This window comes from Phyllopteryx taeniolatus, chromosome 10, assembly GCF_024500385.1.
Source record: "Phyllopteryx taeniolatus isolate TA_2022b chromosome 10, UOR_Ptae_1.2, whole genome shotgun sequence".
NCBI classification, from domain to species: Eukaryota; Metazoa; Chordata; class Actinopteri; order Syngnathiformes; family Syngnathidae; genus Phyllopteryx; species Phyllopteryx taeniolatus.
This window is the reverse complement of record NC_084511.1, coordinates 24,368,881-24,380,916: the sequence shown is the minus strand read 5'-3', so window position 1 is coordinate 24,380,916 and position 12,036 is coordinate 24,368,881. Positions and strand designations below refer to the sequence as shown.

Sequence of the window (12,036 nt, the reverse complement as noted above, 5' to 3'; positions counted from 1 at the left end):
TTTGTTTATCAGATTTTAAGGTTTTTACACTCTGGATCTGGTACCTCACGATAACCTTATTTCCTACATTGCGCCAAATTTTCAGCTGACCAGAAGAACTCAAACCGACCTAAAATAGCGAATATGTAATGATATGCAACTGGTCTGATCCCAGTGGAGGTAACTCAAAATATTTATTCAAATAAAGTCCAAATAAAAGCACAGTAGATGAGTTCATATCATATTGTTCCACAAAGTACAAGAAACTGCGAAACATAAAGCGCTACTGTAGTGCAGGGAGAAACGCAATCAATGAAATACAAACTAAACGTGACGAAATGAGGACGGAGGAGCTGAAAGAGGAATAACAAGAAAATGCCAGATGATTTATGGACACCGCCATAGTATGTGTCTATAATGTGTTTGGTACTTTTTCCGCTGCATTACCCTTACCTTACATTTCCTGTTAAGAGCCACTTTGAATGTTATTCTGAGTAAACAAGCTTAGTGGTCGGTCAAAAGCCCACCACAGCTTCGAAGTGTAGGTGCTGCACACGGCGCTTTGCAAAGATTTGCGGCGTGCAGTCGCAAATGCGAAAGCACCAAGATGCTGACTGGCATAGGAATTTGTGGCCTGAGAGGGAGAAAAAAACAAAACATGCGCTTTAACATTAAAGATCAGTTCCACACAGCACGTGTCATTTGGGCAACATTTTAGTGTATAAAACACGCTTCACCTGGGGAGGTCTTGTATATTTTAAGTAGGAAAGAATATTCTTTTGTTTGGTTGTTTGTTTATGATCTTAATCCTTATCTTTTATGTTTTATGTAAAGCACTTTGTGACAGATGTGGTTGTTAAAGTGTTCTGGCTCCAACTCTTGACATCACTCACTAGGCCCCGCCCCTTAAAGGCACACATTCAACACACAAATATTACAGTATGTATGTACAGTAAATACACTGTTTAAGACCAGTTTATTTCTTTAGTTCTTTACATTCTCTTTTTGTATGTTACAGTTTTATATGATAAAGTGAAATTTTTGTTTATCAAAAAAATGATGGTGTTTTTGGAGCGCCTGGAACAGATTAATGGCATTTCAATTAATTTCAGTGGGGAAATTTTATTTGATCAATCGAAGTCCAAACTTGGTCAGCTTTGGTAAATTTGTAAATCAAATTACCACTGTAGTTTAATCTCTGTATTTCCATCAGTGCAAAAATAATAACCAATAACAAAAACATATAGTAGAGAGGAAGATGCAAATGTTTTGTATACTTTGGACAGCCAAGATCAACAGATTAGTTTCCTCATGAGTGGCCAATATACCAGCCGTGGTCAAACACCCACCCACCGACTGCACTCCAAGCAGACATTTCCAGGGAAAGGTGCGTCTCACGTTTGACTTCCGTCATAACATAAATGGGTTTATAATTAACTGCATTTATCAAGTCATAAAGAAGTGCAAGTATGACTTGTGTGCTCAATTGTTCCTCTGCAGCAATCAGCTTCTCAATCGAGGCTGATGCAACGAGGAGGAAATCCAGGCTTCCCCCTCGTGTGGACTTTCTGGGTTCGTCTCAGGGGACACTGGAGTTGCCTGGCCAGAGGAGGAAAATCTGTGCTAATACTAAGCTCCGACTTCTGGTACTGTCCTACTATATGTATTGTTTTTGTTTTTTTGCAACCTTGAAAGTACTTCTTGTTTTTACAGTAACAGCTCTTCTGCCATCATCCTCATGGTCTGTCGTGGCTTTCATATAGTCGCTTTGGTGTACTTTGTGGTCTTCCTCTTGTCGTGTTTTTTCTGGTTGTACCTTCTACACACCCCACTCTAGAATCGTCTTGGTTGATCTGACCTTCAAAGACACATAACAACCTGATTTTTGGCCTTAAGTCCGCCACAGGTTTCTTGTCAGAATGCAGTTTGTCTCAGTTCTTTACCATCCATCCATCCATTTTCCCTACCGCTTGTCCTCATTAGATTTAAAGGTGAGCCGGAGCCAATCCAAGCGGAATTTGGAGCCTGGCAATCACAGGGCAAGTTCTTTATCAATTTACTGTATAGAATTTAAATGGTTATTCCTTTATGTTGTCATAAGAACACATTAAGGGAATAGAGGGGTATTTGCTCTAGTCAAAGTGCAGATCATTAAGTTAGCAATATTCACTCTTGCCTGTTACATTTGAAAATCTACATTTTCAAGACAGTGCGATAATTTGTTATGCTTTTGCAAGAAAATTTGGTTTTGTGTCGTGTGAGCGTACCTGGCAATGCTAATTAAGCTACATTTAACTTCACAGTCGAGCTCATGTCGGTTATGCGTTTAATTGAGATCACAAAGTAAGAGACGGTACCGAGACTGGTTTTGGGACCATCACAAAACTATATGATTGTGAATGTGGTAGTACAGCAAACTAATGCAAAGTGCTAATGCACGATTATATGTTGTGACTGAGCAAGACTGTATGACTTGACTTATGACTTGCTTAACCCAAGTAAGTCATAAGTGGCTGGCTTGATTTTTGCTACAGTAACTTGGGACTTGCTTGAAACTGACTTATGACTTGCACATCTTACTTAACTCCCAATTCTAATGACCTCGCACACAAACATGGCAAAGTCCCGCTTTGCTGGGTGCTCTGATTCACCAGTTTTCCAAAAAGGATCTTGTTCTTCTCTGAGACACATTAATTTTGAAGTCGAGTCCTGGTAGGCATTAAGCAAAACTCTTTGGTTACAGCGGGACACTACAGATAGGCTGCACAGCATCCCTGTATCCGTCACCTGGTCTCTGCCAAGCTCTGGTCCAACTGCGAGGACGAACGTTGGACTTCCCGACGTCACCCCTGTGCTCAACCTCTACCAGGAACAAAGCACAGTGTCAGAGGTTGGCTACAAATAACTTTGTGGGAACCCCAAGCTAAGTTTCATAGTCCATAAAGACTATTTTGCTATTCGGTTGTCCCAGATAACCTTCATCCACGAGGGCTGCGGCACTGACAACGTTTGCCACAGTAACCTGGAGCTACTGTACAAGTTCTGTGCCAGGAAAACCCAAAATCATCGGGATGTTTTCCAGTCACTGATCAGGTGAGGAGATGATGGTAACAGAAAACTAATCCAAGCAATGTCCTTCTCCTAAACAGTTTGTGTCCTTTTCTTTAGAGAGGACGGTGTCGCGGTCATCACTCCCTCCGGTGAGGACGTGGCCTTGGAGATCACCGTAACCAATACGGACGGGGAAGACGCGCACCAGAGCCATGTGGTCGTCAAGCTCCCAGATCTTCTTCGCAACTCCTCTGTTGTTTATGCCTCAACATCGGTTAGTGAATCATACATTCTGAACAATTTTCCAGTTCAGAGCTAACATTCGGACCCAATTTACACACGACCAATTCCCATGTAAACATAAGTACCGTAAGTAACTCGTTTATTTGTATAGCACTTGACGCTGTGCCGAGTAACAGGGTTGAAAGTCAATGCTAATGTTAGCGTTTGGCTCCAGCGTACATGCTAGCTTTGTAAGCTGCTATGCAAACTAGTCAAAAACAAACTGAGCTAGATAATTAAAAAAAGAAAAACTTTGATATTAATGTCTTTTTTATGAAAAATAACACGCTTGCGTTGGTTTGATTGACATACTGCATTACGACTGGAAACACTGAAAAATGATGAAAAATAGAATAATTAGCTTGATGATGTTATTTCTGCTGAGTCATGTAGCTCACTTTTTTTTCTTCCTCTTGATGGCTAAAAAGGTTTTAGTAACTTCATAGCATAATTACTACTATTTGAAATACTGTATGCCTGTGATATACTGTAACAAAATTATTTAACAATACAGTGAGGACATAAACAGAATAATATCCCAAAAAAAAGGCTGATTTAAAACTTTATCACCTTTAGTTTGTAATCTAGTGAGGGACAGACAGTAATGACACCAGATCTACCAAGTACGCTTTACCATTGAGATAAGTGACTTTTAAAAATGGACTGAATCCTATCATTAACAGGAAGCCACTGCAAGGAGAAATTGTCCCTATTTGCGATTTTCTTCTTTTTATATTTGTCTCAAGAGTTCTGCGTTTCCAGGTGTCACAAGTGACATGCTCAAGCAACGACAAGGGAACGGTGATAGACTGTGAGCTGGGAAATCCTCTCCAAAGAGATGCTCAAGTGAGTGTTTCGTTTGACGGAGTGATTGTCAAAGTGATGAGCGTACCACTAGTGGTAAGCAGACTCACTTTGTGGTGGCAAGCGAAAGAATCACTGAATTATATATTCAAACTGTGTTTAATGTTACAGTGGTGTGATCATTTTTGTACTCGCGAACAGTATATGTATCAAGTAAAGTTCAGTTGTATTTAACTTTTAAGTACAAAACATTTGCCTTTCATTTTTAAGAATTTTTTAATTTAACTGTGCAAAACATTTTAAACGACTCTTTATTTGTTTCTAATAAGAGTTTAGACATATCAACGTGGATTTTTATGATTGGCATGATATTTTTAATTGATAGGTTGTTGCCAAATACATTTTGATTGCTAATGTCATAAAATATGAACTTTTTTAATGCCTCTAGCAAAATTTCAAAGATCAAATGTCTTTCAAATATTATACCATTTTTACAAAACATACGCAGGTTCAGAAGCTATAATAATCTCAAACAAAGTCTCATTCCGATGTGATATATTAAAAAATGTTTGATGCCTATACAGTATTTTGTCTCTGCATATGTTAAAGTCTCGGGCTGCAACTAACAATTATTTTAATAATCGATTCATCGCTCAGTTATTTTTTCAAATACATAATGATTCGGATTAAAATAATTTTTTTTTTTACATTTCCATCGCTTTATTGAAAAACATCACATGGTTTCAAATTGGCAGTACAGAAAATACCGAAAATAAATTGATTATGACTCAGTTGCTGTTCCGTCCCTAACATGTCAGAAAAATATCCAAAAATGTTGATGACTGTTTTCCAAAGTAAAAGCGGATGTTTTCATTTTTTTTTATTTTGATTGAACACAAAGAAAATCTTTGCTTTCATGGAGGACTACAGAAATCGGACAATATTTACTGTTGAGAGGTTGAAGTTCAGGGTATTGAGACAGTTTTGAGTTAAACATCTCTAAACGATTAACTGATTATCAAAATAGTTGTAAATTAATCGATTAATTGTTACACCTCTAGTCAAGTCCATTTTAAACACAAAAACTTTGTGACCAAATGTGGTTCTTTGCGACTTCTATAGTTCAAGTATTCTATTTATCGCTACTTTCCCTTTCAGGTTTCATTTTATGTTATGCTGACCACAAACGGCATCTCACTGAGTACAAAATCTGTCAACATCACATTGCAACTTCAGACTTAAGTACAGTATTTCTGTGGATCACTGTGCTCTATGTGACTAAATAATTTTGTCATTTTACACTCTCGTGATATAGGACAAGTGTGCAGACCTTAGAAGCTGTCCAAGCTACAGCCAAAGTGGTTTTTGAACTGGGGCTGCAAATCTATGGGTAATCTATGCATCTACAGTATATACAGTATACGGTACAAAAGGTGCCTTGACTTTAGAGTTTATTTCGTTCCGTGACCATTCTCGTAACTCAAAAACACTCAAATCATTTTTCCACATTGAAATAAATGGAAATTCCATTCATCTGTTGCAGTGCCCCCAAAAACTAAATAAAAAACAAAATAGCACTCTGCAGTATTATATGTATAAAACATACAGTAATTACAAAATTAAATTAAATGCAGTAATTGCAATATTAAAGAGTGTGTTCATCATGATAATTCAACGGACATTGTGCTGCTCCTTCTGGTGTGTGTGCCTTGGCCACCAGGGGGCAGTTTAATACATATGTACATACTACACATAGATTTGATGATGAAACACAGAAGAAGACTGTTTTTTGCAGAGGATAAACAATATATGCTGGTGAGTATTGTTTTATGTTCTGTGTACATTTGCTGCTACCACTTGTGTTCATTAGAATAAATAGATGCGAGTTTCGTTAGCCCGTCTATGGCGTTTTGCATTGTATGTTAGCATTAATCTAGCAGAGTTTCATAAGACAAAGTGAATGTGGTTTGGTGAAATATACAATGTGTAATTCTCAGTTTTTTGTTTCGTTTTAAATTAAACTTCAACTGTGGGTGGCAATAAACAGCTTGAAGCCTCTTTTTTGAAGAATTGTTCATTATCTGCCAAACTGTTGCTTGTTGTGTTCGCTAGCACTTGCAACTCAAATTTTTGCTTGCAACGCAGAACAAAAAAATTGGCCGAGCAATGACTCATATCTTGAAAAACTTGTCTGTCAGGTCACTCGTAAGTCAAGTTACCGATGTTTACTGTATATATACACACAGCACAGTACATTAGGTACAGACACAGATTTCAATTATATCCAACACACTACACACTATAGTGTATTTTTTTAAATTTTAAAAATGAGATATTTAATGTGATCTGGGTATATTGTTTGGCAGGCTAGCCAGGCCGTCTCAAGTATCACTTAGTAGAAGCTTAATTGGCCAACGAGCCGTAAAAACAGCGGACGATATCGGATCCCCGATTCAGTTTGAATTTAAGGTAAGATTCTTTTATTGTCCTTTTATGTACTGCTTTTCATTGTGTTTTTCTATCTTGTGTCCAGGTCTAAATGAACTCTCTTGTCCTTGCAAACAGATAACAAACCAGGGCAGGTCTCTGAAATCCTTCGCCAATGCCTCGCTGGACATCCACTGGCCAAAGGGGAACTCCGACGGAAAACGGCTGCTCTACCTGACTCAGGTCACTAGCGCAGGAGTGCATTTTGTCTCCTGCTCACCCGCTGACCAAATTAATCCTCTGAAACTGAAGGTAATCAATAATTATGCAATTTTCGACTTTGTTCATTGTTTGCACATGTAACCTTGATACATTGGCTGTCAAGGGTCAGCGTGGAACCTCTAGGGAGAGACGCGAGGCCGAATACGAGGGCCACTACGATGCCCTCTCCGCTGCTGGATTCTCGTTTCTTCCATCAAAAAGGAAACATAAAACACTGGTGAGGCTTGATCAATTTTGTGTTTTAATTCCTGAAAATGATAAGAATTGCACTTCAGCAGAAGCTCCAGAGTCTGGAGTCTGGAACATTACGCATAGTTTGAACATTGCAACACTGCAGTTAAATATAGTAGAGAATAGATAACATCCATCCATTTTCCATACCGCTTAATTTAATGAAAATGTATTGCAAAGAAAAGTTCATCAAACAGTTTGAAATGCAAGAATAAATGCAAATTTTTCAAATTTTTTTTTTTCATTTTTTCACGTTCAATACAACTAAACTGTACTGAGACAGTGATTTACATACCACAAGATGGCGCTGTCTTTGAGAATCACTGTATTCAATAATTGGTTATCCATCCATCCATCCATCCATTTTCTGTACCGATGATCATCACGAGGGTCGCGGGCTGCTGGAGCCTATCGCAGCTATCTTCCGGCGAGAGGCGGAGTACACCCTGAACTGGTCGCCAGCCAATCGCAGGACACATATAAACAAACAACCATTCGCACTCACATTCACACCTATAGGCAATTTAGAGTCTTCAGTTAACCTACCATGCATGTTTTAGGGATGTGGGAGGAAACTGGAGTGCCCAGAGAAAATCCGCGCAGGCAGGGGGAGAACATGCAAACTCCACACACATGGGCCGGGATTTGAACCCCGGTCCTCAGAACTGTGAGGCAGATGTGCTAACCAGTCACTCAACGTGCCGCCAATAATTGATTAATTTATTGTCAATAATATGTTAAATATATTCTAGAAGTTATCATTTATTTGCTTAGCTTGCATTAGTATTATGGCCGATTTTAGATGTCTCGCCTTCAAAAAGATGACTCAGCATCATCCGATGGAAGGGCGCCTGGACCAAGGACGTGATCGGATGTGGTCGGGGACGTGACAGGTGTTGGTCCAATGTTTTGTGTTGTGTCTTATTGTTTAGAACATTATGTCTGGGAAAAACCCTCCTATTTTCAAATAAATGCAGGAGCGACGGGAGAGATTGTTTAGAGGGTGTTGAGAGGCTGTGATCTGAACAATCTCCCATACGCCCTCCTCATGAGAAAAAGAAACCAGTGTCTTCATTCCTTTTGTGTCTATTTTTTATAATGTTGGGTAAGATAAATCCAACATAATACAATGGAAAATCTGACATTATTTATTTATTTAAATAATTGGTGTTACAAATAATAACATGACAATGAATTATAATTATTATTAAAGTAAACGATTTTACATATTTATTCAACCTTTACTTATGCAGGTAAGGCAATGCATTTCAACGTTTTTTTTTTCCTCCTTCACTAATTACCTGGACCATCTGTCCGTTTTAAAAATCGAAAAGGTTTGCACACCCTTACTTTCCCCCAAGATTTGCTGACATATGACACGACGATATCGTCGCTGATGACCTTTTTGTCGTCCTCAGACGTGCTCCGACGGACTCAATTGCGCAGAGCTACGCTGTCCTCTAGTGGGACTGGACAACACTGCGCTGATCGTTCTCCATGCACGCCTTTGGAATTCTACTTTAGTGCAGGTAGGAATCTTTCTGATCATATATTTTTTTCAAATGCATCGTACTGCTAAAATCAACTTACGATGTTTCCTGTGTAGGATTACAGCTCTTTGAATTAGCTGGACATCGCCGTGGACGCTACTCTCACCCTCACAAACTCTCCAGTGAACATTGGACTCAAAGAGAAAGAGCCTCGCACCAAGGTCAAGATATTTCCTGTATTTACTTCTAATCGTCCAACTCTTCAGGCCCCTCCCACAATGAATCCCCCCTTTTTTTGACAACCTGTTATACGCTCTTGTGGCCGGTCATTCTTTTGGTATCTGGGCCTTCAGTGGGGATTTACCGAACTTAATCCACCTCTTAATACCACCGCTATCACGTCGCAGTCATAGAAACTGTTAATACTGTACAAAACAGCAGTATAACAGCACACCGTTACCTACATTATTATTTAATAACATGACAAAAAATGTAAACTTTTAAATAAAATACATCATACCCACCAGAGATGCTGATTAGCAAATGTAGAAATGTGTGTGTAGATCGCCGCAGACATGTTTTGCTCATCGAATTTGGTATCCGGCCAACCAATCAGAAGACAGAAAAATGCCGAGCTCATCGAGGCCCAGCACTCTGGCTCTGTGAGGATGAATTTGAAATGTGATTGGTTGAAGAAACAGTCCCATTGCTAATATAGTTTACATTGGCTAGCACTACTGATCGTGAAGGCCCTGGGCAGATGAGAGTTACCTGTACATGGCAACACACAGAGGCTGAAATCTGATTGGACCAAAAAAAAAATATATAACAAATTGAATTAAATTAAATGTGTAATGCACAGAAATAAAGACAATAGACTGTTGGAAATAAATGAATACAATTTCATGGAACCTATATTAGCACTGGAACTAACAGCCCAGCGCTGTGCTGCTCATATTCAGGCATTGTTGCGTGCAGGTAAAGGTGACAGTGTTCCTGGAGAGAGAAAATAAATTCTTCACTAAAGTGGCCTGGTGGATCATCTTCCTGACAGTCACCGCAGGCCTGCTGCTCCTGGCTGTCCTCTGCTTCTTCTTATGGAAGGTAACAAGAGCGCACCATTCCATCCAGCCAGCCATTTTCCAGAACGCATGACCTCACTGGGGACAAGGGTCAGAGCCTGACAGCAATACGACTTTCGCCCACGTTCCAATACCATGCATGTTAGGTTCAATGGAGTCTCTCAAAATTGTCCATAGGTGTGAATGTGGGTTTCAATGGTTGTTCATCTCCATTTGTCCTGTGATTGGCTGGTGTGTACGTCACTTCTTGCACAAAGTTAGCTCACCCGCCACCCAAAGGAGGACAAGAATTTGTTGGAAATGATTTGTAGTATTTTAGTATAATAATATCATTATTATGTAACATTTTATGTACAACAGTAATGTCAATTATGATGGGGTTTTTTTTTGTTTGTTTTCTGTCTAGCGTGGTTGCTTCCAGTGTGCGACGTGTAACGAGTCCTCACACGTGAAGATTGGAACGCCAAAAGCCTGAAGGAAGAATGCGGGGTGAGCGAATTATATTCAAAAATCTAACTTTTAACTGTTCTGAAGCGTATGACAAAGAACTCAACTCACATGCTGCAGATGACAAACGTTACTTTGTTCATTGAATGATGCGGAAAATATCGCTTGTGTGTTTGTTTACAACAACACGAAGACAATTGTGCTCTGAAGGACCATTTTATTGAACATTTGTGTCGCTATGACATCATTGTCGGAATGGTGAAAGGACAACAACACTGCTGCTCTCTGGAATGCTATGGAACCTCCAAAGTCAAATAAAATCTGTGCTGCTTGTGACTTCTCACAAAAAAATTGTTCCAACTTTCCAATTTTCCCCTTTAAACACTGTTCTTTACAAATATTGCATCTCCACATGTTTGGTGGCATTTTGGAAGGGGGAAGAAATTACCTTGTAAATAAATTTTTTAAAAAATGCTTGTGTGTTTTTTTTTGGGACATACTTGGCAAATAAAGATGATTCTGATTCTGATTATAACCAGACATTTGCTTCAAAGTGTGCTTCTTCAAGTTTACATTATGTTCCCGGGGGTCACGCCAGCCCCCGTTTCAGGCCCCCGTGGACAAAATGGAAATGCTGTGAAACAGTGCAGTGGGGACAACATGAGCAAGCGTGACAGGCCATGATTGCCCGGCGAAATGTTTCAACTCAGAACATTTTCCATGGCAGCCACAGTGCGGATGAGAAACCTAGTTGGTAGTAAAACGGAATGCACGCAACTAAACCTAACAGTACGTGATATTTCTTCCCAGAGATCTCACGTCTCTTCTAAAGCTCTAAACTAAGCCATGTGTTTGTTTTACTTAAAATGCCTGTTTATAATGCTTAATGTTGAGTGTGTGTGTGTGTGTGTGTGTGTGTGTGTGTGTGTGTGTGAGATATATACATTACCCAGAGAGAGAGAGAGACATTACCAATACCTTATTTTCTCGATTGCTATGTTTGGTTTAAAGATTGTGCTGTTCACTTATAGTTTACTTTGAATTCCATTAAAAACTAAATGTGTTTTGCCTGATCACACATTCTTGTAAATTCTGCAAATGTAATGTAGCTGTTGACAGAAAACTAATATCATCAAACATTTATTGAGCGGCATTATACGTGTCCCCTGTGCTGACGCCGACTCTGGAGCCGGGCCAGCCAAGGGAGCTTCATTTGAGTGGCTGGGAGAAAAAAAAAAATGGCTGCATACTTTGTTTCATGCATACATGGCTGCCGCGGCCGCCGGGCACATAGTGTAGACGTGCTCTTAACAAGACAGTTACGAAGTGTCACTTCGCATCATTTATAGCAGGGGTGTGGAACCTATTTCCTATCAAGGGCCTTTTCGGTATTAGGAGTCATCTAAATAGTATGAAAAAGTATGAAGTGAGCAAATGCTTATTTGTATATACAGTATTATTCGCATTTGTGGGTTGAATGTTTTGGGGCGTTTTAGAATTGCATGGCAGTCTGGATTAAATGCGCTCATATACGGCCCATGAGCCGTAGGTTCCCCATCCCTCACCTATATATTATTGTTTTTGTCCTGTCATTTATGTTCTCCTTTGGAATTATCACATGTGCATTCGTCTTTGTAGCACAGACAACACTTTCCACCTTCTTCCCTTCATCAAAATACATTCAGCATTGTATGGAAATTAGGAGTCACTCAGGGACGGAATTTGTACCTCACTCACTATCTACACGTTTTGTTGCTTTCAGGAAAAAATACGTAGAAAAGCACACTACTTTACCCAAAAAATAATAATAATAATATCCCAACATCTGCTCCACATGACCTCAGAAATAAATAAAATAAATAGCACATGCAGCACACAAAATAATTATACAAAAACTTTCACTCTGCTGATAATTTCAATTATTAGCTTTCTTGTTGGAATTGGTTGGCAGCAATTATTAA

General features: G+C 39.2%; 1 pseudogene; it reads left to right on the top strand.

Annotated features, from left to right (window-relative positions):
• Positions 1 to 1,448: 1,448 nt before the first annotated feature.
• On the top strand, positions 1,449 to 11,912 carry LOC133485226 (integrin alpha-6-like; annotated as a pseudogene).
• Positions 11,913 to 12,036: the final 124 nt, after the last annotated feature.